The sequence below is a fragment of the Antechinus flavipes genome, chromosome 1 (assembly GCF_016432865.1).
Source record: "Antechinus flavipes isolate AdamAnt ecotype Samford, QLD, Australia chromosome 1, AdamAnt_v2, whole genome shotgun sequence".
Taxonomy (NCBI): domain Eukaryota; kingdom Metazoa; phylum Chordata; class Mammalia; order Dasyuromorphia; family Dasyuridae; genus Antechinus; species Antechinus flavipes.
In genome coordinates, this window is record NC_067398.1 from 193,609,896 (window position 1) to 193,636,713 (window position 26,818).

General features: G+C 31.5%; 1 protein-coding gene across 1 annotated transcript in view; it reads left to right on the forward strand.

The window, feature by feature from the left end:
- The window catches only part of KCNN2 (potassium calcium-activated channel subfamily N member 2), a 190,986-nt gene that overhangs the window by 140,777 nt on the left and 23,391 nt on the right, over positions 1-26,818 (forward strand). The gene's annotated exons all lie outside the window — the stretch shown is intronic.

The window sequence follows — 26,818 nt, forward strand, 5'->3', positions numbered from 1 at the left end:
AATTATCATATAACATTTTCAAAATTCCCCTTTCTCCCTAAGTATTTAGAGCATTAAATTTGTCTAATATTATGAAGTCTGAAATAAGAATAATGCCACTTACAATTATGTATCCAACCACAAAAAGAACAACTTGCAAAGCACTCTACATATATTCTTTCATTTTATTCTCACAACAATCTTGTGAGACAGGAACTATTAATAAATATCTCCATCTTACAGATAAAATTAGGACTGAGGGAGGGAGGTTAAGTAATTTTGTCCGAAGTCACATCGCTAATTAGTGTCTTTGATAGAATTTGAACCCTATTCTTCCCAATACATTGCTCTATCCACTATGCCATGCTGTTTATGAAATTTTTAAAAAATCAAAATGATGCAAATAATCATAAAAGTCAATAATTTCCCACTCCATCTATATCAGCAATAAGAGTTACACTAAATTCATGATTATATTTTAAAATACAGTGACAATAGGAAGAGGGGAATGACTAATGCAGAAAAAAAATTTTTTTTAAGTTGTGGGAGGTTCTCTTGTATTTTCTGCTCACTTTTTATCCTGATGAAAAAGTAGTTCCTCTTTTCTATAACTGAACATGCTCAGGATTAAATGCTGCATATTTTAAGCTATCCCCTAAGATTTATATTTAAGTCAATGAGCAAGCCATGAAGAATGGGATCCTTTTTAATCTTTTATAAACTGCTTCTTATCAGAGATCTTGAACATCACATAAAGTTTTAAAGGAATTTTACTGTTTGGTTCTTTCATGGATGTTCATCTAATCTTGCCAACAAAAGGACCAAATGAGAAGAACCTATCTTTAAATTCTTACAACAATTTCTATTTTGTGCAGAGCAGCAGGAGGGGATGATGGGCCTTTTCAGTCATAAGGCTAAATTTCCCATCAGTGCCCTAAATGGATCTTCACTCCTCCCCTCAATGGATCCCAAGAAAAATTCATAAGAAATGTGTCTGCTGCTATCTTCTGGGTACAGGCAAGTATAGCTGGAAGTTTTTGTGACTTTCCAGCACTCCTTGATTCTGCTCCTCAAATAGTATCCCTGTTTGACACTGTTATATCTCGTTCATAATAATACTATGTGCAAAATTACCAAATAAAGTTGTTGATAACTAGGTTTAAAAAATATTATTTTCTTCTAAAAGTAGAAATAGAATTGACATAGAATAATTTGATAGACATATGTCTTATCTAGCATTATGATAGACATAGGTCTATCTCATTCTGAACATTGCTATTTAGTTACTTGTATTATTGTGCTTCTTATCAGAAACATAATACTTCTTTATAATAAGCACGATTAAAATCAACATTTATCCTATTATTTAAACATCTAAATTCACAGTTCAAGGCTCAAAACAACACATTTCTCATAAAGGAAAACTATGTTTGAAGTTTTCTTGAGTGTTGTTAATCATTGTAGATTTGGTGACATGTAACAGATTTCCCACCAGCTATAATATTAATTACATGGATATTTAGTATATTATTTTAGAAAGAAGCTTAGATTTTTTAAATGTTTTAATTCAAGAATGAATGACCTGTACCCTGTACAGAGAGGATACAATTTAAAAATTAAGTTAGTTGAATTCAGAAATAGTACCTTTTTTAAAAGCTCTTTTATCACCTAATAACTTTCCTTGTTACATGATAAATGTTTGTGAATAAGAAATTGATTTCAAAACTGATAATTTGATTATTTGTAGGCATGTCGATGGCTAAATTATCTTTTTATGTTTTATTGCAGTAGATAAAATCTTGTTTCTAGGGGTTTTAAAAATCATTAAGAAATTAACATAAATAATTCAATCATCTAAGGATCTGTGTCTGTATTTGGATAGATATTTGTTGTGTCCTGCTTTCTAGAGCCCCACACCAGGATAATTAAAATATACCTTCCTAGTAGAGAAGTGATGAGGTGGGATTCCTAGGATGGTGGAATAATGGAGTCCATTTATTTCAAGGACTTTCCCCTTTTTATACCCTCATACCCTTAAGTAACAAAAACACTATATATGCACTAAGTATACACTGCATGTGGGACCATATAAACAACTTGCTATTGTATATAGTTTGCCACCTGGTACCACTCTTCCACCTGGTATCACTCTGCTTCAATCTCAACACAGGTTGTCACTGCCCCCTGACTTCTCAGGAATGTCAAGAGCCCTCAGGGGAGATGGGGAGCTGAACCAGACATTGTTAGCAGGTTCCCTCTGGGCTGAAGGGTCTTATAGCTCACCCAGAGTTTCCCCATTGACTGTGACCATCTACAGATATTCCTTTTACCAAAACAAACAAACCACCTTTGAAAATAGTATACTATCGAATGTTGTGACAAAAACTTAGCTATTTTGGTTCTAAGAAAACAGAATGCCATTCCTTTTTGTGACAATACCTGAAACCTTTCTGACATAGTAGGATCAGCCAAAGATTGGGCTCCTTTTAAGAATTCAAGATCATTTCTATACAGGGATAACATTTATACTAAGAATTTAGTGAAGGATATAAATAAATATTTGAAGGCTAATGAAATTTAGGTGCTTAAGTGGTACAAAGCTGATTTTATAACATTAAAGGCAAACTAAATGGGAAACTTGGTTTTTAAGTAGAAATGGATCAGATAGGATAATTTGGATTGAAATGTATTTTTGACAACAATTAAACTTTGTCAGAGAAATTCACAGATTGAAATTTGGAAGAAACCTAAATAGCCATTTTCACACATAAAAATACCAGAAGGATATAGTCATATGCACCTTAGATGTTTTTTTTTTCTTCCCAGCATGATCTCCACCTGTTTGTTCAATAAATGTTCATATCACTTTGCCTCAAAGTCCGTCACCATCTTGGCTTCCTTCTTCAGGATGCTTTCAAGCTTAATAATACACTTTCCAGAGTGTGGTACTCAAAACACAATGCTCTAGATACAGTTTGATCAGGGCAAACTTCAAAGGGATTATGTATGTATATACATATATGTATATGGGAGTGGTCTCATTTCACACTGTTGACTCCCAAGTATTTTCCAGATAAACTACCTTCTAACCATCTCTCTTCCATATGTAGTAGATATTTTAAACTCAAATATTAAATTTTACATCTTTTGCTATTGAATTTCATCTTATTGAATTCACCCTAACGTCATCATCTTGAGATTTCTGACTTTATAATTTAATATACTTCCCAGCTTTGTGTCATCTGTAAATTTCGTAGATATGGATATTCCATCTATTCTTTTATGCAAGATTTTTATAAAAATGGAAAAAAGTATATAGTAAGGACAAATCCTTAAGGTACTTCATTATAGAACTCCTCCTAAGTTGACAGGAAAGCTAGGTGATAAAGTGAATAGAGTATCAGGCCTGTAGTAGAAAGACCTACATTAAAATCTGGCCTCAGACTGTTACTAAGCTGTGTGACCCTGGGCAAGTCACTTCAGTTTCCTCATCTGTAAAATAAGTAGAAAAAAGGAAATGTTAAATCATTCCAATATTTTGGCCAAGAAAAATCCAAATGGAATCACAAAGAGTCAGCCATAATTAAAGCAACTGAAAAGCAATAATTTAGTTAACATTGAACCATCATTGTCTATTCTTTGAGTATAGTGAACAAGTTCTATATAATTATACTACAGCTGGATCACATTTCTATTCTATAAAGATTTTATGAAATATTTGATTGAATATTGATTGAATTGGCTGAAATTTAGGAAAACTTTATAGCAGTATAGCATCCCTTAAACTAACAGTTTAGTAACTTTGTTATAAAATGAAATATTAGTCTTACATGGCCTTGTGCATGCATGTGTGTATATGATGGAGCAATTACCACTTTATAATCACCACTTTCTTTACTAAATATTCACTATCTCTTTTATAATCACTTCTAGGATTTTCCAAGGAACCAGGAGACACTTAACCTTCTCCAGTATTGCTGTGTGTCTCCTGTTCTCCATTATCTTTCAAATATTACTGACAGGGGCTCATCAATTACACATGCTAATTTGACAGTTTTTCCAGTAATGTTTTACTTCACGATGGTCATATTATTTTAATTCATCAAGAGCAACTACATGATTTTTTTAAATTGTCTTTTACTTATCTTGGGTTTATAGCTCCTTGTTTGGCTATTTTGTTGTGTTCTTTCCCATCCAGAAGTCATTCTCCTTGTCAGAGGTGGGGAAAAAAAGCAAAGACCTTACCATTTTTGTTCCTACCATCTTTAATTATCAGAGGGCTCCAGAAAATAATTCTAGAGCCAAAGTTCTCTACCATTACTCTTATAATCATTGTCAGGCTTGTTATTCATTTCATAAACTCCATATTTATTTCCTATTTTTGTTCTGATAGTCAGCAATACATTTCAGTAACAAAATTAACTTGTCTTTTTTCTATTGATCTTTGCTTTCTTAAAGAGAAAAATATATATCTTTTCTACTTTGTTGGGTACCCTTTCTCAAAGGAAAAACCATTAACTTTCTAGAAAATTTTGGCAAATGGATTTCCTAATCTCCTTAGAGTTTTGAAATCTTTGGTCATTGTACATTAAAGCTTTATTAGCCTTTCACTGTGATTTTTGGAAATTCATAACAGATCAATATAGTCATGTTATGCAAAGTACTTTTTTTTTGCCTTGAGTATTTTACAAATAGCATATATAAAAGACTATGGCAAAATTACCTCCCTAAACTTTATATTCTTGAGTGGTTAGTAGGACTCATGATTTTTATGCTGAAAGGAAGAATTATCCTGGATAAAGGAACTAGAGTCTAATTTAACAATTCATACAAGAGTCTCTAAATATAGCATAATCTGTTTGCATTTGTCTGTTCAATTTGACTTGAGCACAATGTACTGAAATTTTCTAATGCTTTTGAGGAGAAAAAATACTTTAGAAAATCAAACAAAATCCAAGTCAAAATACTTCAAGCTTTGGTCACATGGAACTACCATGCATTTTCTCTGGTGTCCACATATAGACAGAATAGTAACCTTTTTGACACATCTAATCTAAGTTAACATAGTCCTGTCCAAACAGTATAAATATAGCGTGAGAAGAGTAGTCAGAAAATATTTTCTCTTTTTGTTTAAAGAGGTGTTTTTCAAGTGGGTAACATTATACAGCAATTTAATTTTGTTGAGTAGCCTATGGCAATCTAAACTCTAGTTTTGTTGATTAAAGAAATAGAAAATTTATAAATTTTTATTGTAAAAACTTATACATTCTTTTCTGATCCACTTCATGGACTAAAATTCTACTGGAATACACAACAGTATTATGTTATTATTGAATTATAGTCATTATAATATTGACAAGAATTTCTTTTTATCCAAGAACAACACTTTTTGGATTGATCACATGTTGAATATGGTTTTTTAGGAAACATGGAAATCTGATAATTTGTTTTAAATTTGATTTAATAGTATTCTAGGAAAAAAATGAAAAGCTTAGAGTTTTCAAACTTTTTTATATAAATCTTGTATTTTGGCCCCAAAACAAAGAGATTTCTATGCGATGGCTTGAATGAAAATGATGCAAAAAGAGAGCAGTCAGGCAGACTGGAAGGAGGGAGGAAAGGAAAAAAGGGAGAAATGAAGGAAAGAAGGAAAAAAGAAAGAAAAGAAGGAAGGAAGGAGAGAGGGAGGGAGGGAAGGAAGGAAGGAGGAAGGAAGGAAGGAAGGAGGAAGGAAGGAAGGAAGGAAAGAAGGAAGGAAGGAAGGAAGGAAGGAAGGAAGGAAGGAAGGAAGGAAAAAAGGAAGGAAGGAAGGAAGGAAGGAAAGAAAATAGGAAAAAAAGATATCAAATTAGCTCAAAATCATATTATATGGTAGATGCTTCAACACACTACAAAAGAAATACAATAATTTTTGCCTAGATCAGGAAACACAACTAGAAAAGAATAGACCCAATTAATACATAATAATTGACTCCAAATGATACTTTTTTACCAGTAATTTTCTGCTTGGTTGGGATTTGAATATTCTTCTGAAAGCATCTTAGTACTGTTTATCTCAAGGGAAAATATTTAACTGCCATCTTCCCACTCAAACCTATTACCCCTCAGATCTCTCAATTTAAATTGTCATTTTTAAATTTTTCTACCACACAAAGAGCAACAAATTTGAACTTTTCCATATATAAAGGGCAGACAAATAAATGTGTATAAAACCACGAAACTCTATTACAAATAGCTTGAGGTTTGTTTTTTTTTTTTAAGTATGTAACATACTTAGAAGGTTAATTCCAAAATGTGTCCAGCTTGTTTGTGTCTCCCTCTAAATTTCCTTCTGTGCAGTGAAAAAAAAAGTTTCATTGATACTCTTCTTTTTTTTTTTATTCTTTTGCAAGGTGGGGAGGGGGGAGTAGGGAGGCTAGAGACAATATATCATTATCGTTATCACTCTCATACTTTTATATTCTCATTCCCTTAGTTCTATTGCAATAATAATAGAATAATTCTGCTATGAATATTTGTGTATATATGGATTCTTTCCTTCTTTCTTTCATCACCTTGTGTTATTGGCTGCCTAATGCTATTATAGAATAAAAGTGACTTTTTGGTTATAGTTCTAAATTGCTTTCCAAAATTCTTGCCAGTTCACAAGTTCAATAGTGCATTAATTTGTGTGTCTTCCCACAGTTCCTTCTTCATTTTTTCTAATCTGATAGATATAAGATAGAACCTCAAGGTTGTTTTATTTTACATTACCTTATACTTAATAATTTGGAGCATTTTTTTCATATTTGTGATAGTTTGAATTTTTTTCCTGAGAACAACTGCTTCTTTATATGTTTTAGGGAACTGATCTTTTTCTTGTTGATTGTCACTCTCCAACTTCACTAGTCAGTGGAAGAAAGAGACTTTTGGTGAGGGGGTACTAAAGAGGAGTGAGTTTCATAGTTGATTTCATCTTGCAGAATGAAGTTTCTGGAAATCATTAAGTTCAATAAAGCAGTCCAGGAGGAAATAATGGATGTTACTAGCTTTCTCCTGTTCTACAAAGAAATCCTTTATTACTGAGTGATATGATATTGTTAATTAGATTGATGTATGTAATATTGACATATATTGGCATGATTCATCCATGAGGAAATAATCTCTCTCCAATTGTCTTTATTTCTGTAATTTTTTTCATATACCATACCATTCCTGTATGTGTCTTAATGGGACCAAAAAATTTTTAAACATTTTATATTGAATATCCTTTTTCTATCTCTTCTTATTGGAATTTATGAATAATATAAAGAAAGGATAATTTTGCAGGTTTATTTTATATGATTCTATTTTGCTAAAGTTATTTGTTTCACATTTTTAAAAAGTTCTCTAAGGAAACCATCATATCATCTGCAAAGTGAACATTTTGTCTGCTCTTTGCTTGGCTTATTTTGTAAGTTTCTTTGATTTTTATTTTATTGCCAAAGCTAACATAAGATTATGCTAGTTATAAAAGATAATAGTAGTGATAATGGATATTATAGCTTTACTACTGATTTTATTAAGAGAGCTTTATGTTTCTTCATTACCTATAATAAACTTTTGGTTTTAGATATATACTACTTGTTAGAGTTCAAATGTTGGAGTTTGTTCTTCTCAAAGCACAGCCGGTTTAGAGGCTTAGAGCCCTTCGGATGTCTCCAAATCCAAAGGTTCTGTCCTTCAGCCTCTGCCTCTGCTTTCTTCTGCCTCCAACCAAGACAGAGATGGAAGGTCTCTCTTGTCTCCTTCTGGGGAGCCCAGCCACCAACTTGCCGCGGAGAGAGGGCTTCTGGCGTAGCTCCACTGAAATCCGTTAAAGTGTTCTCTGCAGCAGAGTCGTTCCTCTCGAGTCCAGCGCCATCAGCCAGCCAAGAGGAAAAAATGTATTCTGCCATAGATCCCTCATCGCTGGCTTTTTATCTGCCTCTTCTGAGAGAATGGGATTATGGGTTTTCTCCCATAGTGCTCTCTGGCCCAATGAGCTTTAAGGGAGGTGTGAACTCCCTGAAAGTAGAAAGTCTACTTTGTGAAGCTAGCATACTTGTGGACTCCAATGAGTAAAGGTGGGAACACAAGCCTTGTCTTGATTAGTTCTACTTAGTACCTTGTTTCAGGTTCTGGCCAAAACATCTTCTTGTAAGATTAGATCAACTCTAATTAGTTAGCAGTTAGTAAGGATTCCAACAACTACTTACCAACTATATTATGAAAAGTCCAATTTGTTCTTTTTTCTAATTTTTTTAAATGTTATATTATGTTGAAAAGCCTTTTTAAACTATGTCTATTGACATAATCATGATTTATATTACTTTTTATTAGTATTATATAATATTTTTATGGTTTTACTAACTAACTCTGTATTACTAATATACATTTTTTCAAAAATGCTTCAGTAACCTCATTGATATATTTTGTTCAATACTGTTAAGTCCCTAATTGTTAAAGTTGTCACCCTGTAATTTTCCTTCTTTGCTTTTACTTTCTTTCTTTTAAGTAACATGAACACATTTATTTCATAATTTTGTAGAATCCCTCCTTTCCTGATTTTTTTCCCCAAAACAACTAATGTTGTTTGGAAATTGATGTGATGTTAGAATTAATTTTAGATGTTTTAATAGAATTTATTTTTAAATTAATTTGGTCCTATGTTTACTTGTTTTCTTTTGGGAAGTTCATTTTTCTCTTGTTAATTTGTTTTATTTAAAATCTTTACTTCAGAGAAATTAATATAATCTTAGAAAAGTTATATGTGATATATCTCTAAAGAAAACTGAATGGAAATAGAAGTATCCCTCTTTTTTTCTACTAAATATAGCACTTTCACAGAAACAGACCATGAATTAGAGCATAAAATCTTTACCAAAAATGCAGAAAACAGAAATATTAAATGTACCATTTTTAGACCATAATATAATAAAAATTTCATTTTAATAAAAGGCCATGAAAGCATAAATTAAAAGGTAATTGGAAACTAAATAATCTAATCCTAAAGAATGAATGGATCAAAAAACAAATTATACAAATAATTTGTAATTTCATTAAATATGATAACAATGAGACAGAATTCCAAAATATGTGGAATTCAGGCAATGTGGGGAGAGAGAAAGAGAGCAAAGAAGGGAGTGTACAATTAATGAACTGGGGATGCAATTAGAAAAAGAATAAATAAAAAATCCCCAATTAAGTACCAAAGTGGAAATTCTGAAAATTAAAGGAAAGATTAATAACGTTTAAAGCAAAAAAAAATTTGAGGAGCTGATTTTATAAAAATGCAATAAAACAGCTAAACCATTGGTTAATTTGATTGAAATAAAAGAAGAAAATCAAAATATCAGTTTCAAAAAATAAATAAGTTAAATTCACTACCAATGAAAATGAAATTAAAGCAATTTGCCTTATTATATACCAATAAAACTATCAATCTAATTGAAATGGATGAAAATTTAAAAAAAATATATGAGTTGCCATGTTTAACAGAAGAAATGGGATACTTTAAATAATCTTATTTTAGAAAAAAAAAGTATTAAGCCATAAATGAAGTACCTAAAAAAATCCCTAAAATTAAATGGATTTACAAGTGAATTTTCCAAAACATTTAAGGAACAATTAATTCAAGTACTATATACATCTTTGAAAAACAGGTAAAGAAGGAGTCCTACTAAATATCTGTTAAATGTGGTTTTGACACCTCTTCCAGGAAGAACAAAAACAGATGAAGAAAATAATAGGTCAATTTCCTCAGAAAATATTTTTGCAAATATTCTAAGTACAGTATTAAGAAGGATATTACAGTGAAATATCAAAAAGATTATACATTGTGACCAGGTTAGATTTATGTCAGGAATGCAGGTCTGGTGCAGTATTATGAAAACTTATCAGCATAATTTTATGACATAGGCTGAGCCAATATAATAAAAATGAAAACTCTACCTGATTTGATGTATTTATCCAGTGCTATACCAATTAAACTACCAAAGAATTATTTTAAAGAGCTATAAGAAATAATTTTTAAAATTCATCTAGAAGAATAAAAAGTCAAAAATATTAAGAAACTCAGTACAAAAAAAATATGAAGGAAAGTGGTTTATCAGTACCATATTTCAAATTGTATTATGAAATGGTAGTCATCAAAAAATAATCTGGTCCTGGTTAAGATATTAAGTGGTGGATCCGTGAAATTAATTACATGCATAATACATAGTGGTACATGACAATATAATCTAGTATTTGATAAACATAAAGAGATATTTAAATCATTATTTGACAAAAATTGTTGAAAAACTGGAAAGCATTTTTAAAAAACTGTGTCAAATCAAAATAGGTACATAATTTAGACAAAAAAGGTGATATCATAAGCAAATTGGAAAAAAATGAGAAAATTACCCATCAGATCTAGGGATAAGGAAAGAGTTTATGACTAATCAAAATATAGAGAGGATTATGGGAAGTAAAATCAATAATTTTGATTACATGAAATTAAAAAGCTTTTGTATAAACAAATCTACTGAAGCCAAAATTAGAAGGAAAATAGGAAATTTGGAAGGAAGAGAGAAACTTACATTAAGTTTCTCTGATAAAAGCTTCATTTCTCAAACATGTAGTGAACTGAGCCAAATTCATAAAAATAAGAGCTATTCCCCAGTTGATAAATGGCCAAAGGACATAAACAGGAAGTTTTCATATGAATGAATCAAAGCTATTAATAGTTACATTTAAATGCTCTAAATTACTACTAAATAGAGATGCAAATTAAAACAACTCACATATCTCATACTTATCAATTTGGAAAAAATAGTGACAGTAAATACTTTTGGTGGGGCTATGAACTAGTCCAGCCATTCTGGAGAACAATTTGGAACTATATCCAAATGCATATAAAATTTCATATCCAGCAATATTACTACTAGGTCTGTATCTTCAGGAGATCAAAGAAAAGTGTGAATGTTTATTTGTACAAAACAAGGTTTTTAGCAATTCTTTTTGAGGTAGAAATCAAAGGGATTCCTATCAATTGAGGAATGATTGAACAAATTGCTTATATGATTGTGATGGGAGTATTACTATGTTATAAAAAAAATGACAAACAGTATAATTTCAGAAAAAGCTGGGAAGACTTATATGAATTAATACAAAGTGAAGTAAACAGAACGAAGAGGACATTTTACAGAGTAACAGCAATATTTAAAAACTGATCAGTTGTGAACAATTTAGCTAATCTGATCAAGACAGTGATCCAAGACAATTTCAAAGGACCCCTGCTGAAAAATGCTGTCTACTATGGAGAGAGAATTGATTGAATGAAGATTGAAGCATGCTTTTTAAAAACATTGTTTGTATTATTTCTTTGTGTTTTCAACATAGCTAATATGGAATTATATTTTTATGGGTTCACATATATAATAATGGAGGGAATTGGTCCTAGAGGCAGAGGGGGAGAGATTTAGAACTCAAATTTTTTTTAAATTATCGTTGAATTTTTTTACATATAATTGGGAAATATTTAATAAAATAAAATCATTTTAATAATAAATTATTGATTTGTTTTTATTAACTTTTGTTTTGTATTATCCATCATCTATTATGTTATGTTGATATATAATTGAACAAAAATATTTCCTAATAAATTTCTTTCCTTTTTCATTTATGATTTGGCAATTTGTTTTTCTTCCTTCTATTTCAAAAATCTTATTGGCTAATGTTGTTGTTTTTCTAACTGGTTTTAAAGAAAAAAGAACTCAAGATCCTAGTTTTATTTAGCATTCAATATTGATTTTGCTTTCCAATTTTTAATCTCTTTGATTTTTAGTATTTAGTTGCTATTTTTATATGATACTTTTCTCATTTGTGTATTTTTTAGTTAATCTGGTCTTTCTGTCTTATGTTAATGAAAGTGTTTAAAGATAAAAGTTTTCTCCCGAGGACAACTTTGGCTGAATCCCAAAAATTTTTATTGTTGTTAGTTTTATTGATAAAATTATCTACCATTTAAATTATTTCATCTCTATCAAAGTTTGAATCCTTTCTTGAAAAGTCCTTTTTTAAAAAATATTTTTATTGTACCATAGTAAAGCATGTATTCAGTATCTGCTTTTAAAATTTTGTTTATAATATTTAATGCCAAAGAACATAGTCAATTCTTATGAAAATACCATAAATAACTGAGAAATATGTGTATTATTTTCTTTTCCCCTTCAATAATTTCCAGAAATATAGCTCACTTTTTTAGTATTTTATTTAAGTTTTTAAGTTCTTTCCTACTTATTATCTTTTGCTATTTTCTCAGGTTACAATTTTTTACTCTTTATTCTATCTCTAATTAATTTTATATTTTTTAAAATAATTAGATGCTCTGTCGTTCAGTATAAATAAATAGTAAGTTCTGATATTATTTCATTATCTATTTTAACTTTGAGTGTAATTTAAGTGGTTGTCTTTTTATACTTTATTTTTATTGTTCTATTGCCTGAATTAGGATTGTTATTCTTCCCTTTTTAATTGACTTGAAGCATAATAAATATTACCTTTCAACCTCTTATGTTAACACTGTATGCATCTTTATGTTTCTAATATGCTTCTTGTAAATAACTTATTTGATTCAGCTATCTAATCGGTTTTCTTTATCCTCATTTTTATTTGAATTCATCCCATTCACATTCACAGTTATGATTTCTAATTATACATTTCCCTTCATCAAATTATCTTATGCTTCACTCCATTTTTTTCTTTTCTCCCTTCATTTCCTTCTTTATAGTTAAAAAAAAGGATTTTATCTCAATTAGAAATCTACAAATGAACAAGTATGCATTTAATCCTCTGTTCTTTCTTCACCACACTCTCATCACTGAATCTTATACTTTCTTTCCTTTTATTATTCCTTTGTAATCCAACTTTTGACATCTATACTTTGTGGGTAATTCTCCCTCCCCGGTTCTATCTTCCCTATTATATGTGTTTCCCTACTAAGTTTAACATAGTTCTGCATCAAACTCTATGTCACTCATTATATGACTATGTTTAATTAAATATCTTTGTCAGTTAAGATGAGAAAGAGGTTCAGGTGATACTTATTATTCCTACCTGTTTTTCTGTGTTTATATATTCTTTCTCTCATGCTTCACAGTTATATGAAATAATGAAAGTTTCCCTACCTTTCATGTCTTTCCTAATGTATCCCCCCAATCTTTTCTCTTTTCTCTTAATACCATCAATAGAGAACAAGATTCCACCCAGAATTTTTGTCTAATTTAACTCATTTATGAACCCTTTAAATCAAGAATTGTCAAGGTAGACTTGTCTCTTCTCATTGTTAGAATGTAAACTTTGCACCAACATTTATTCCCTTCCAGTTGCTTCAAAGTATTTGTGTCTGTAAGTTTTTTTTTTTAAACTTGTGTTTATATTTCAAAGTTTCTCCTCAATTATGGCCTTTTCATCAGGAATACTTGTGTAAAGTAATGTCTATTTAAGATCCTATCCTTCCATGTAGACACGTAGAACAATTTGAGGAATTGAAACAAAATAAGTACCTTTGCATTAAAAAGGATTAAATAAGATGGCAGATAATAACAATATAATAACTGGAATTGATATGAAAGGTTTGCAAAGAGCATTATAAATATTACCTCGTTTTCCTCACAATAATCCTGAATGGTATTGCCTCTTTCATAAATGAACAATTTGATGGAAAAGAATTTTGATTTATTAAAATAGTTAAAATCCATGTATAAAGAAATATAATTTTCAAAGAGTTATAAGAACAATTTTGGACAGAAAATGAATTGGAGAAAAAATTTGAAGTCTTAAATCAACTTTTAAAGGTTTAAAATAAAGCCTCTTTTGAAATGTGAAGTCTAATGGTTTAAAAAGGCAAAGATATTTAGTTTATTATTAAAAGCTTACAAAATTTAACTGGGAAAAAGCACAGTCTTCAATGACATAGACTGTATAAGAACACTGCCTTAAGAACTAATAAATAATAAAGAAGTTGTAGAGCACTGTGCTCCTTATCTCATTCACATGCAATTGTTGTAAAAAAGTAAAATTCACAAAATGAAAAGTCATAAGAATATTTAGAGACTTAGGAATGATTTTTTTTTTGAAAAACAGTTGTTTTCCCTCATAAACAAAAGGTGAAGAAGCTGAAGAAGCCCTGAAGCTTCTGAAAGCTTCTGAAAGCTACTGAAAACACAATGAAAGGGCAGAAAAAGCCTGATGGGAGTGATTCAAGATGGGCAGAAGATAAAAGACTGCTTGAAAAGATAAATTAAATCTGTTGTAGCTTCCCAAGAAATGGCAGCAAAAGCTGTCAACTGACTGAAAAGCCTTCAGCTCCAAGATCTTGACTGGAGCACAATGAATGAGAGCTTTAATTATTTGCCTTTCTGCACTACCTACATAGTTTGAGAGAAGTGAACTTTCAGAAATCCCTGCTGTTCTTTGCTGACCTCTCCTGTTTAAGAAGGAAAAGCAGGGAAGAAAATAGTATGTTGTGTGGTTTCTTTGATGAATAAAAAGAAATATTGAGATCTAAATGTCAAATAGTAAATTGATGACTAAAGAATTATCTAGAATTTTCTATATGGTACTGAGAATGAACAGTTTTGCTGTAAACTTTGTTTAGTCTAAGTTTGGGTTATTCTGGTGAAGAACTGACCAGACTTGTCTATATTTCCCAAATAAAACCAGTCTGATGAACTTTGTAGTTCTTTGATTTTGTTATTTAATATAACATTGTTTAATACCATTTTAAAGGTGATTGTGAGTTAAAAATGTTCTTCATGCCTGAGTGGTTAAAAAAAAAAGAGAAGAAAGGATTAGAACAGGAACAGGTAGCAGAAAAGATGATTGTGAGTTTAAAATGTTCTGCATGCTTGAGTGGTTAAAAAAAGAGAGAAGGATTAGAACAGGAACAGGTAGCAGAAAGCAGTTTCATATGGGCAGATGTTAATGAATTGACCAATGACTTCAAAACCTGAAGTCTAGAGTTATGAATTGTTTTCCTCAGTCATGTTTCCCTTCTGGGATTGTGGGCCCACTCTGTCCCATATAGTGAGTACATTTGTGGATAAGTGTGAACCAAGTTGATATGTAGATTTTGCTGTGTTTATTATTCCTATGTTTGCTTTAATATATGAGTATACATCTCATGTATGTGTGATATTTGTAAATCTCCTGTTCAATTAATAGTGCATTTTTCCCTGAAAAATAATATTGTTTTCTAGGTTACTTCATTATAATCATTTACATTTTAAATTTTGGAATATTTTATTTCAAGATTTTTTTCTCTCCTTCCATGTAATTGCTACTAAGTCTCATGTGATATTGACTGTGATGCTGTTAACATATTGTTTACAGCATTTTGAGGGGGCAGAAAAGGAAACTAGAATTTGTAACATTTATTGGATATGAACTGAACATATATCTGCTTGTTAGATATCTAAGCCAACATGAAGTCTGATCTTACAAAAAGACTTATTTCTTACTTGGTGCTGTCATAGAATTAGGATGTGGTTCTCTTTCTGTGGGAAATGAGTTCCAAGAGTAGCTTTCTTTTCATTTCATAGTGATCTTCTCGGTTTATCAATTGAATGCTACAGGTTCCCTTTTAAATTTATTATACTTTAAAGAAAAGGAAATTAATTTAAAATAGTTTAGCATTAATTACGCAAAATGTTCAAATAAAATACTAATTTTTGTAAATATTTTTATATGTTTAGTCTGACACAACAGTAGTCAATGATATTTTTTTCTGGTTTATAGAACCCTAAAACAGACATCACACTGACTTACCATGTAACTACTCTTCCCTTTTTTTGCCTAATACAGATTAATGAAGTCCTTCCATAAAGATGCCAATTCATCATCATCACATAACTGTCTTTATAAATAAAGGACTGGAGGGAAAAAGTTGTGTTAAAATGAAATACTGGATCTTATTGCCCCTAAAGAATTCTTTAAAAATGAGAAACAAACACAAACAACAAAAACTAATTTTGGCATCCTGTTACTGTGATATTTTGTACATCTTACTTTTGTATATTCATACCCACATATTATAATTGACTCAAGACTCAAGAAAAATTCTAGCAATGGCATGCCTTCAAACAACATAATTGTATTGCCTGTTAACCCCTAAGGCAAAATGAAATCTTTTAATCTATTAATAGTCTATTATTATTTCTTCCTGTTGTTTTTTAATCATGTCTAGTGCATCTAAGTGACCCTATGGACTTGGACTATGGAGTTTTTTTAGAAAAGAAACTGGAATGTTTTGTCATTTCCATCTCCATTATGTCCCTGTTTTTAATAAATGAGGAACTAAGGCAAATGGGTTAAGTGATTTGCTCAGGGTCATGCAGTTAGTTCAGTGTTTGAGGCCACATTTGAACTCAGCTCTTCCTGACTCAAGGCCCAACACTATCCACTATTCCACCTAGCTGTTCTCTATTGTTACTAAGATTGTTCAAACATGTAAAGTCAATACATACTATTTTAACAAAAATAAATTTCATAATTTTCACATGATAAGCAAATGATCTCAGATGTAATTATAGGAAAGTAATTCTTTACTATATTATTAACTTTAAAACAAATATTTCCTATTAAATATTTTAAGTTTTTGAACATTTTACCACATCCTTTAGAAAATTTAATTAGTAACCTAATAGCATCCAGATTTAAAGAGATTACTTTTCTAATAATATTTCTGATAAAAATAATGTTCAAAATTTTATAATATGAAAAAATCCATGTATTTAGAACATGAAATAAAACTTATTATCAATTAGATATCAATTCAGCTAAATGTATTTTCAAATTATTTTATATAATTATTCATTTTATTACTTTTGGCATTCTGAACTAATGTCACTCAAGACCAGTAGAGAGTACTTATACAGGAATAGTACTAAATGCTTTATAGTTATTTGATGCTCACAACAATCTTAGTAGGCATGTGTTATGATTTTTCCCCTTTACGGATTATAAAACTGAGGTAACCAGAGGTGAAGTAATTTGCAAAGGTCACACAGCTGATACATTTTTTTAAATTACTTTTAATTTTTTTATTCATTTATTCTATTTTTCCAATTACATGTAAAGATAGCTTTCAACATTCATTTTTATAAGATTTTGAGTTTCAGATTTTCATTTCTCTCTCCCTTCCCTTCCCCCTCTCTAAGACAACAATCTGATGTAGGTTATATATGTACAATCATTTTAAACACATTTCTGTATTAGTTATGTTGTGAAAGAAAAGTCCAAGCAAAAGGAAAAAACACACAAAAAAAGAAAAAAATGTTTTAAGCTGAAAATAGTTTGCTTCAATCAGCATTTGGTGTACATTGTTCCTCTTTCTGGATGCAGATGGCATTTTCCATCCCAAATCTGTTGGAATTGTCTTGGATCAATGTATTGCTGAGAAGCAAAGTCTATCATAGTTGATAATTACATAGTCTTGCTGTTATTGTGTACAATGTTCTAGTTCTGCTTACTTTGCTCATATAATTTTTGCTCAGCGTCAGTTCACGTAAACTTTTCTGAAATCATCTTATTAATCATTTCTTATAGAAAAATAATATTCCATTGCACTCACATACCATAACTTTTTTAGCCATTCCCCAACTTATGGACATCTACTCAATTTCTAATTCTTTGCCAGCACAAAAAAAGCTGTTTACAAATAGTTTCGCACATGTTGATCCTTTCTCCTCTTTTATGATTTCTTTAGTATAAAACCTTAATAGTGATACTGTTAGATAAAAGGGTATGCACAGTTTGATACTTTTTTATAGGTTTTTGTTGACAAAAGATATGCATGGGTAATTTTTCAGCATTGACCCTTGTAAAAACTTCTATTCCAACTTTTCCCCTCCTTCCCTCCATCCCATCCCCTAGATGGCAGATAATCCCATACATATTAAATATGTCAAAATATATGTTAAATACATTATATGTATACATATTTATACAGTAATCTTGCTGCATTAAAAAAATCGGATTTAAAAGTTAAAAATAACCTGAGAAGAAAAACAAAAAATGCAAGCAAACAATAGCAGAAAGAGTAGAAATGCTAAGTTGTGGTCCACACTCATTTTCCAGGATTCTTTCACTGGGTGTAGCTGGTTCTGTTCATTACAGATCAATTGGAACTGATTTGGATCCTCCCATTGTTGAAGATAGCCACTTCCATCAGAATTGATCCTCATATAGTATATAGTATTATTGAAGTGTATAATGATCTCCTGCTTCTGCTCATTTTACTTAGCATCAGTTCATGTAAGTCTCTCCAAGCCTCTCTGTATTCATCCTGCTGGTCATTTCTTACAGAACAATAATATTCTATAACATTCATATGCCATAATTTCCTCAGTCATTCTCCAATTGATGGATATCCATTCAATTTTTGATACTCTTTGAGCACAATTCCAAATTGCTCTCAAAAATGGCTGGATCACATTCTTAACACTGTACACCAAGATAAGGTCAAAATGGATTCATGATTTAGTCATAAAGAATGAGATTATAAATAAATTGAAAGAGCATAGGATAGTTTACCTCTCAGACCTGTGGAAGAGAAAGGAATTTATGACCAAAGAAGAACCAGAGATCATTATTGATCACAAAATAGAAAAATTTGATTATATCAAATTGAAAAGGTTTTGTACAAACAAAACGAATGAAGACAAGATTAGAAGTGAAGCAATAAACTGGGAAAACATTTTTACAGTCAAAGGTTCTGATAAAGGCCTTATTTCCAAAACATATAGAGAATTGACTCTAATTTATAAGAAATCAAGCCATTCTCCAATTGATAAATGGTCAAAGGATATGAACAGACAATTCTCAGATGAAGAAATTGAAACTATTTATAGCCATATGAAAATATGCTCCAAATCATTATTAATCAGAGAAATGCAAATTAAGACAACTCTGAAATACCACCACACACCTGTCAGATTGACTAGAATGACAAGGAAAGATAATGCTGAATGTTGGAGGGGATTGTGGGAAAACGGGGACACTAATACATTGTTGGTGGAATTGTGAATACATCCAACCATTCTGGAGAGCGATTTGGAACTATGCTCAGAAAGTTATCAAACTGCATACCGTTTGATCCAGCAGTGTTACTACTGGGCTTATATCCCAAAGAGATCTTAAAGAAGGGAAAGGGACCTGTATGGGCAAGAATGTTTGTGGCAGGTCTCTTTATAGTGGCCAGAAACTGGAAACTGAGTAGATGCCCATCAACTGGAGAATGGACAAATAAATTGTGGTATATGAATATTATAGAATATTATTGTTCTGTAAGAAATGACCAGCAGGATGATTTCAAAAAGGCCTGGAGAGATTTACATGAGTTGATGCTGAGTGAAAGGAGCAGGATCAGGAGATCATTATATATTTCAACAACAATACTATATGATGATCAATTCTGATGGACATGGCCATCTCCAGCAATGAGATGAACTAAATCAGTTCCAATAGAGCAGTAATGAATTGAACCAGCTACACCCAGTGAAAGAACTCTGGGAGATGACTATGAACCATTACATAGAATTCCCAATCCCTCTATTTTTGTCTGCCTGCATTTTTGATTTCCTTCACAGGCTAATAGTACACTATTTCAGAGTCCGATTCTTTTTGTACAGCAAAATAACTGTTTGGACATATATACTTATATTGTATTTAATTTATACTTTAACATATTTAATATGTATTGGTCAACATGCTATCTGGGGGAAGAGATGGGGAGAAGGAAAGGAAAAATTGGAACAAAGGTTTGGCAATTGTCAATGCTGTAAAATTACCCATGCATATATCTTCTAAATAAAAAGCTATTATATGTATATAATAAAAAGTGACTTGCCAAAAAAAAAAAAAAAGGCTGCATCAGTTCACAACTTCATCAACAATGTATTAGAGTCCCAGTATTCCAGCTCCTCTCCAATATTCATCATAATCTTTTTCTGTCATCTTAGCCAATATGATAGATGTGAGGTGGTACCTCTGAGTTTTTTCTTATTTGCATTTCTCTAGTCAGTAGTGATTTAGAGCATTTTTCATATGACTACAGATGGCTTTAATTTCTTCATTTGTCTGCTTGTATCTTTAACCATTTATCAATTGAGGAATGACTTGTATTCTTATAAATTTGACTTGGTTCTCTACATATTTTAGAAATAAAGCCTTTATCAGAAACACTTGGCATAAAAATTATTTCCCAGCTTTCTACTTCCCTTCTAATCTTGGCTGCAGTGGTTTCCTATGTGCAAAACCTTCTTAATTTAGTGTAATCAAAATTATCCATTTTGCATCTCATAATGTTCTCTAATTCTTTGGACACAAATTCCTTCCTTCTTCAAATATTTAATAGGTTACATTATCCCTTGCCCTCCTAATTTGAGTATAGTATCATCCTTTGTATCTAAATCATGAATCCATTTTGACTTTGTCTTTGTATAGTGTGTGAGATGCTGGACTATGACTAGTTTGCCTTACTATTTTACAATTTTCCTAGAAATTTTCATCAAATAGGGAGTCTTTCAGTTTATCAAATACTAGATAACCAAAGTCATTGGCTAGCAGGAGTCACCTGCTAGTGGCTGCTGGGATTTAATTCTGACCAGCAGAATAGATCATGTCATGTGAGAGGACGATAATGATACAAGGAGACTGAGAGGCAATTGCAGTGAAAGCCTCTTGACCTCTTACCTCTGATTTGTTTCATCTCTACAAAGAATATATTTTTTTCTAAGTACAGCAAGGTTATTATTGTTTAAAGAAAAATATACATTCTTTCTCAAGTAACATATGCATCAGTAAAATTGTTTTATGATCTTCAGACATATTTCTGACTCTTTGGGTTATGTTGGTCTTTTCTTGGGCCTATTAGCTCAACTTCAAAGAATAAGATAAAAATTATAATAACAAAACATTCCTTTAATTTCTCTAGTGTGCTATAATGTGTGGCATTACTGTGGGGCATGGAGAACAGACCTTCCCCAATGGTGCTTTTGACCCCTTTGACCTTTTTACAAGCTTTCTGGGTTCCACACTTAAGAAGGTTCTCCATAATTGACTATTGTTTTTGTGTACCTAATCTATTCTATTGATCCACCACTCTATTTTGTTTTGTTTTCTTTGGCAAGGCAATTGGGGTTAAGTGACTTGCCCAGGGTCACAAAACTAGTAAATGTTAAGTGTCTGAGGCTGGATTTGAACTCATGTCCTCCTGACTTCAGGATGGTGTTCTATCTAGTCTGCCATCTAGCTGTCCCTACCACTCTTTCTTAACCAGTACCAAATGGTTTTGATGACTGCCACTTTATAATATAGTTAACTAGGCCACCTTCTTTTGAATGTTCTTCATTAATCCCCTTGATGTTCTTGAGCTAAAGTGTTTTGTTACTGTGTTTTAATCATATCTTAAGTCTCGTTTTATGATTTGGGACTGTGCCTGCGTCTGGCCATTTTGTACTTGTTGATAAAGGGATCAATACCTTTTTGGTCCTAATTTTAACTTCTTGCAAGCTTCCTCCTCCATTTATCATCTCTAGTCAAAGCACTATTTTTAGGACTCTTGAATCCTATAATTAAAGCATTTCATTTTTTAGTCTCCACTCACATTGCTACTGGCCTCTGGTCCTCTGGGAACATCCATAGTCAGAGTATCATTGGCTTTCAAGTCCTCTAGAGCTTCCCTTTCAGAGCTCTACAAGCATCTGGTCCTCCAGCAACAGAGTGATGTCGGCTTCAGCTACCACTAGAGAATTCTTGATCAGAATTTGCAAGCTTCCGATCTCTTTACTTGTATTTCCTTTTTAATTTTTTTTTAATCTGTGCTGCTATTGGCTCTCTTGACAATTCTAGGTATGTAACTTTTTAAAATCTGGGATGGATAAAGGTATTTAATGTTAATTATCTTGGATTTCTTGTTCACAATTCCATTTGGTGTCTTTTTTTAGACCTTTGCCAAAGTTTATGTAGAAATGACTAATATGGAAATATGTTTAAAATGATTGTACATGTATAACCTATATCAGATTGCTTGCTATCTTGGGGAGAGAAGAGTTAGGGGAGAGAGAAAAAAAATTTGGAACTCAAAAATCCTATAAAAATGAATGTTGAAAACTATCTTTACATGTAATTGGAAAACAGTACTTTTGAATTTAAAAAAAAATAAAGTATATATAGGCTCTTCAGAATCCTTTCCTATCTTCATTTTAATAGAAGTAGGACACCCATCATTCTTTCTAAAACTCCAGTTGCTGAAGATCATCTGAATATTATATTCTCATACTAAAAATAAAATATCATGGATCCCCCCTCCTTAATATATCTTACTTGCTGAGATTGGTAGATAATATTCATTAGATCATTAAACAAGTTGAATTAAACACACAATTAGAACTGTGTTTAGGCAATTTTCCCCCCAACACCTAAAGTAGGAGAATGAACAGAAAAATAGTTAATTGTAAAGAATCCTCAATTTTCAGCCCAGACTTTATCTTACTCGAGATAAACTGAGTCTATTATATGAAAAGAAGATAACAAGATAATGGCAAATTACTCTTTTGGTTTTGCTCCTACCTTCTCTGTCTTCTTTTATTTATCCTGTACTAATAAGTTTCTCATTATCTATTTCTTTACTCTAACCATAGTTACATAATGTAGAAACCCAGTAAAGAAAGATCTTTGCTTTCTAATATTTATTGCTATGAATTTAATATCAATCCCAACAACTGAAAGTAATTGAAACAGAAATTCCTAGGTTTCTTCTTTCCATTTCCTCTTTACTTTAGAATAAACATTGGTCATACTTTAATACTTCAAAGATCCCATGGTTTCATCATGTTTTTATAAATTGCTTTTGTCATAAAAATTTATCACTTTGTAGCTAGCTAGGCTTGTGCTCATGAGTATCTACAAACAGTAGTCTAACTCGCCAACTGGATTAATGCTCAAAACATTTCCAACCTGATAGAGGATCTGCCATAGTTTGTTTTCCATTAGAATATCTTTGGAGAAATTGGGGTCACTAACACAACGAGACATTGAAATAGCACTAGACTACAATATACCAACCATACCATAGAACATGAATGCCTTTTAATTTTTTTACTGCAAGCTGTGTTGAATTTGTAAATACTAACTATTAATACAGTTGTAATTTTCAAAACAAGGGATACAAACATGAGTAAAATGATGTCTTTTGGATGTACCACCTAAAATTATTTCTGTGATAAAATCAATTACCATAAACATCAATTAACTTGGGCTATGCCTATTAAAAAACTTAATAAAGCATGAATAGCTAAGGTAAACAGAAGGGAAAATCAGAAGCTTTTTGAACACATCACTTGAATTTGGGCCTCAGTTTTCTGGATAGACTGGACTGAATTTTCCATAAGCCTGTTACTAACCTAAATAGTTAATGATCAAGGAATCATGCTTGCTTGCTTTCTTATGTTATTGACTGACTTCACAGGATTTTGGATATAAATTACCTTTCTGGCTTTCTGAAATGTCATATTAAAAAATAATACTCTACATAGTTACTGTGCAGCCATGTATGTATTACTAAAAGAATAAGATACCAGGGACAACAGTACTAGGGAAGGTGGGTTCTCTTTTCCTGAACTTTTCTATTTGGGTAAATGTTGCATTCAAATCAATGGTGTGATCATTCAGATGGATTGTGATTTTAAAAAAAAAACTTAAATATCTGTTAGAACAGATGATTCCTTTTCCAAATACAAGTCTTATTTGATGAATAAGAAAACAGAATCCCAGAGACAATGCAACTTAGCTGAAGTCACATAGGCATTAAAGAATTGGGCCAGGATTTGAACACAGATTTTCTGATTCTAAATCTTGTATTCATTTCATTATTCTATACTGCCTTTCATGTGGAGAGAGCCAAACTATTATGCCTAAATTAAATTTTCTTAATTCTGAATAAGATAAAAATCATTCCCTGTGATTTGCTATCTTAAATTTAAAAAGGCATAGAAACAAACTACACAGATTGGCATAGATAGGAAAGAATGAATAGAAAATAATTTATTAAGCACTTAAGATGTTCCAAGCACTATAAAAGCAAAGACAGTACTTGCTCTCAAGAAATTTCTATTTTAATAGGAGAGACAATATTTATTGAGGAAGAATAACCAGAGATGGCTACTTTGGTAAGAATTTTCTTGGAATTGAGAGTGGGATTTTAGGGAAGTAAAATGACTTCTAAGAACAATGACAGAATTGATTTGATCATAGTTCATGGTTCTAAACCGAAAAGATGTGGATAGAAAAAAATATCCATAGATGTACATAGGCAAGGTAGTGGGCAAGAAAGCCAGGGAAGAGGGGAAACCAAGAAGAGGGAGTAAAGTAATGAATAGTTTGGACTTTCCTAAAATAGTGTCCTAAGCTACCAGTCTGAATATTGAAGTGCCTGAAGGGAATTTTCCTGTAGGATGAGATCCTGAGTATTAGTGGCAGGGAGATGGAAAAGGAATTTGTGAAGAAGCTAGCTAGAGAAGAGGAAGGGGAGAAATCGCATTACTATTTTGGAATTGAAAAAAAGAAATTCAATGTTTCTAAAGACCAAGACGTTTTTATTTTCTTAATTTTGGGCTTCTGTTGACATTTCTGAAGATATGGAATTGCAATTAAAATCCACAGTCCTGGTTAGCTGTAGATGATTTTCTCTAGAAAGAGTATTAGCTCTTGTCTAATGAGAAGTGTTAAAAATTCCTGGGCTGGCAGGAACTTCAGGCTGGAATAACCTTCCATAATCTGTTACCTCTTCTCTAACCTCATCTGATAGAATTCCTAAAATGCATATTCTAACAAAACTGGCCTATTCTTGCCCTCATTCACCTGCTAAATGTTCTCTCTATTCATCTAGATCTATTAAATCTTCTATGCATCATTTAAATCCAAACTCAAATGCCTCTTCTTCAATGAAGTTTCTCTGATCCTTCATATAAGGAACAACCTTTTTATCTTTGTGCTCACACAACACCTTATTTTGCATCTCTTTGATATACTTCTATATAATATTGCATATTACAATTATCTGGGCTTGAATAATTTTCTCTTAAGCTTCATGAGGAAAGGGTCTGTTTCATATCCAAAATTGTACCTCACACTTATCACAGCATTTTGTATGCAGTGGGTATATAACAAATGTTTATTTAATGAGAAAGAAAGGATAGGAAACAAGCCTATCATATTCCAGGAATATGCTAAGCATTTTACAAATATTCTCTTTTGATCCTCACAACCACTACGGAATAAGCATTATTATTATCTCCATTTGACAGTTTGGGAAACTGTAACTGACAGAGGTTAAGTGACTTATTCAGTGCTACATAGCTTAATAAATATTTGAAGCTGAATTTGAACTCAGGTCTTCTTAATTCTATTCTATGCCAAATGCTATACCACCTACCTGCCTAAATGAATCAACAATGAATTGAGTACTAATAAGATTTTTTTTTTTTTGCTAGAGATATCACTGGTAAGAACAAGGTTATTCACTGAGTATGGACGATAGCAATGGGATGTGTGGGAGGAACAATAGGACATGCTGTAGTAAACAGTTTAGCAGTTTATCATCATCCTCTAGCTGAAGATACAAAATACCTCTATTCATTATGGTTAATATAATACAATGAGAAGCAGTTTTAGAGAAGAGTAGTATATACAATGTTGACCTGGAGTCAGAAATCAATGAATGTAAATAGAGTTTAAATACGAGAGACACCTAAAAGGAGTCATCTACTTACAGACAAATCACTCAATTTCTCTGAACCTGAGTTTTCTCATTTATGAGATGGAACAATATTATATGGTGTCTTTAGGTCTTATTAAATTTCATTGGCCCACAGTTCTACTTTGTGTTTATAGGTAGAATGTAGGGACTCTCCTCATGTTCCAGCATATCATTACAATGGAAGGAAGCAAAATATACAAGTCTTACCATAATACTTAACATTCCTAATTATGCCTATGAAACCTTACATGAACTACGTGAACTCAGATTACCAGGAGTAGGTTGTTGTCACTAAATAGAATAGAATCTACCTTCTTTAAAGTACAAAAAAGTGGCTCAAGTGCAGAGCTCATAAACTAAAAATAAACAAAGCATGAAAATTCCAACAAGGACTTGAGTTGAACCTTCACTATGACACATGCATATACCTTGGTATCACAAAATAAATATGTAGTATGGAGGAAGGTATTATCTAGTATTAAAATATGTGCATTTATAAAAAGTAATATTAATAAAGGTCTCAATACTTGTACCCTTCTGCCTATTACTCCCTAAAGAGCTACTTGCTTTTCCTTCTATGTGTTTCAGCTCAGCTTGTACCTAAATGAATTCTTGTACCTGACTTCTGAATGACCCATGACTCCACCAGTCCTGTCTCCCTTCTAACATTCTTCTAACTATATTGAAATTGGGCTTCATCTTCCAAAGACAAAGTACCCCAATTTCCCATGGATAAAATTCCCTTTCCTTTGTAATACCACTGTTCACTGAATACGTACTAGATTGTGTAAAGACATTAATAATGTATTCTTCCTCATCCCTGCTAGATGGGACTCAGCTTCATTCAAAATGATAAATATTCAGTCTGCAGCTGACTCATTACCAGGAAAAATGATGATAATTGATCCTTTTATTCATATTTCCATCAAATGGGCTCATGATAAATTTTTCCTTATTTTTATCATCGTTTTGAGAAATAACACAATATTTTTATTATTCTTTAATATTTTCTTTAATTTCAGCAAATTGCTTTTGGTT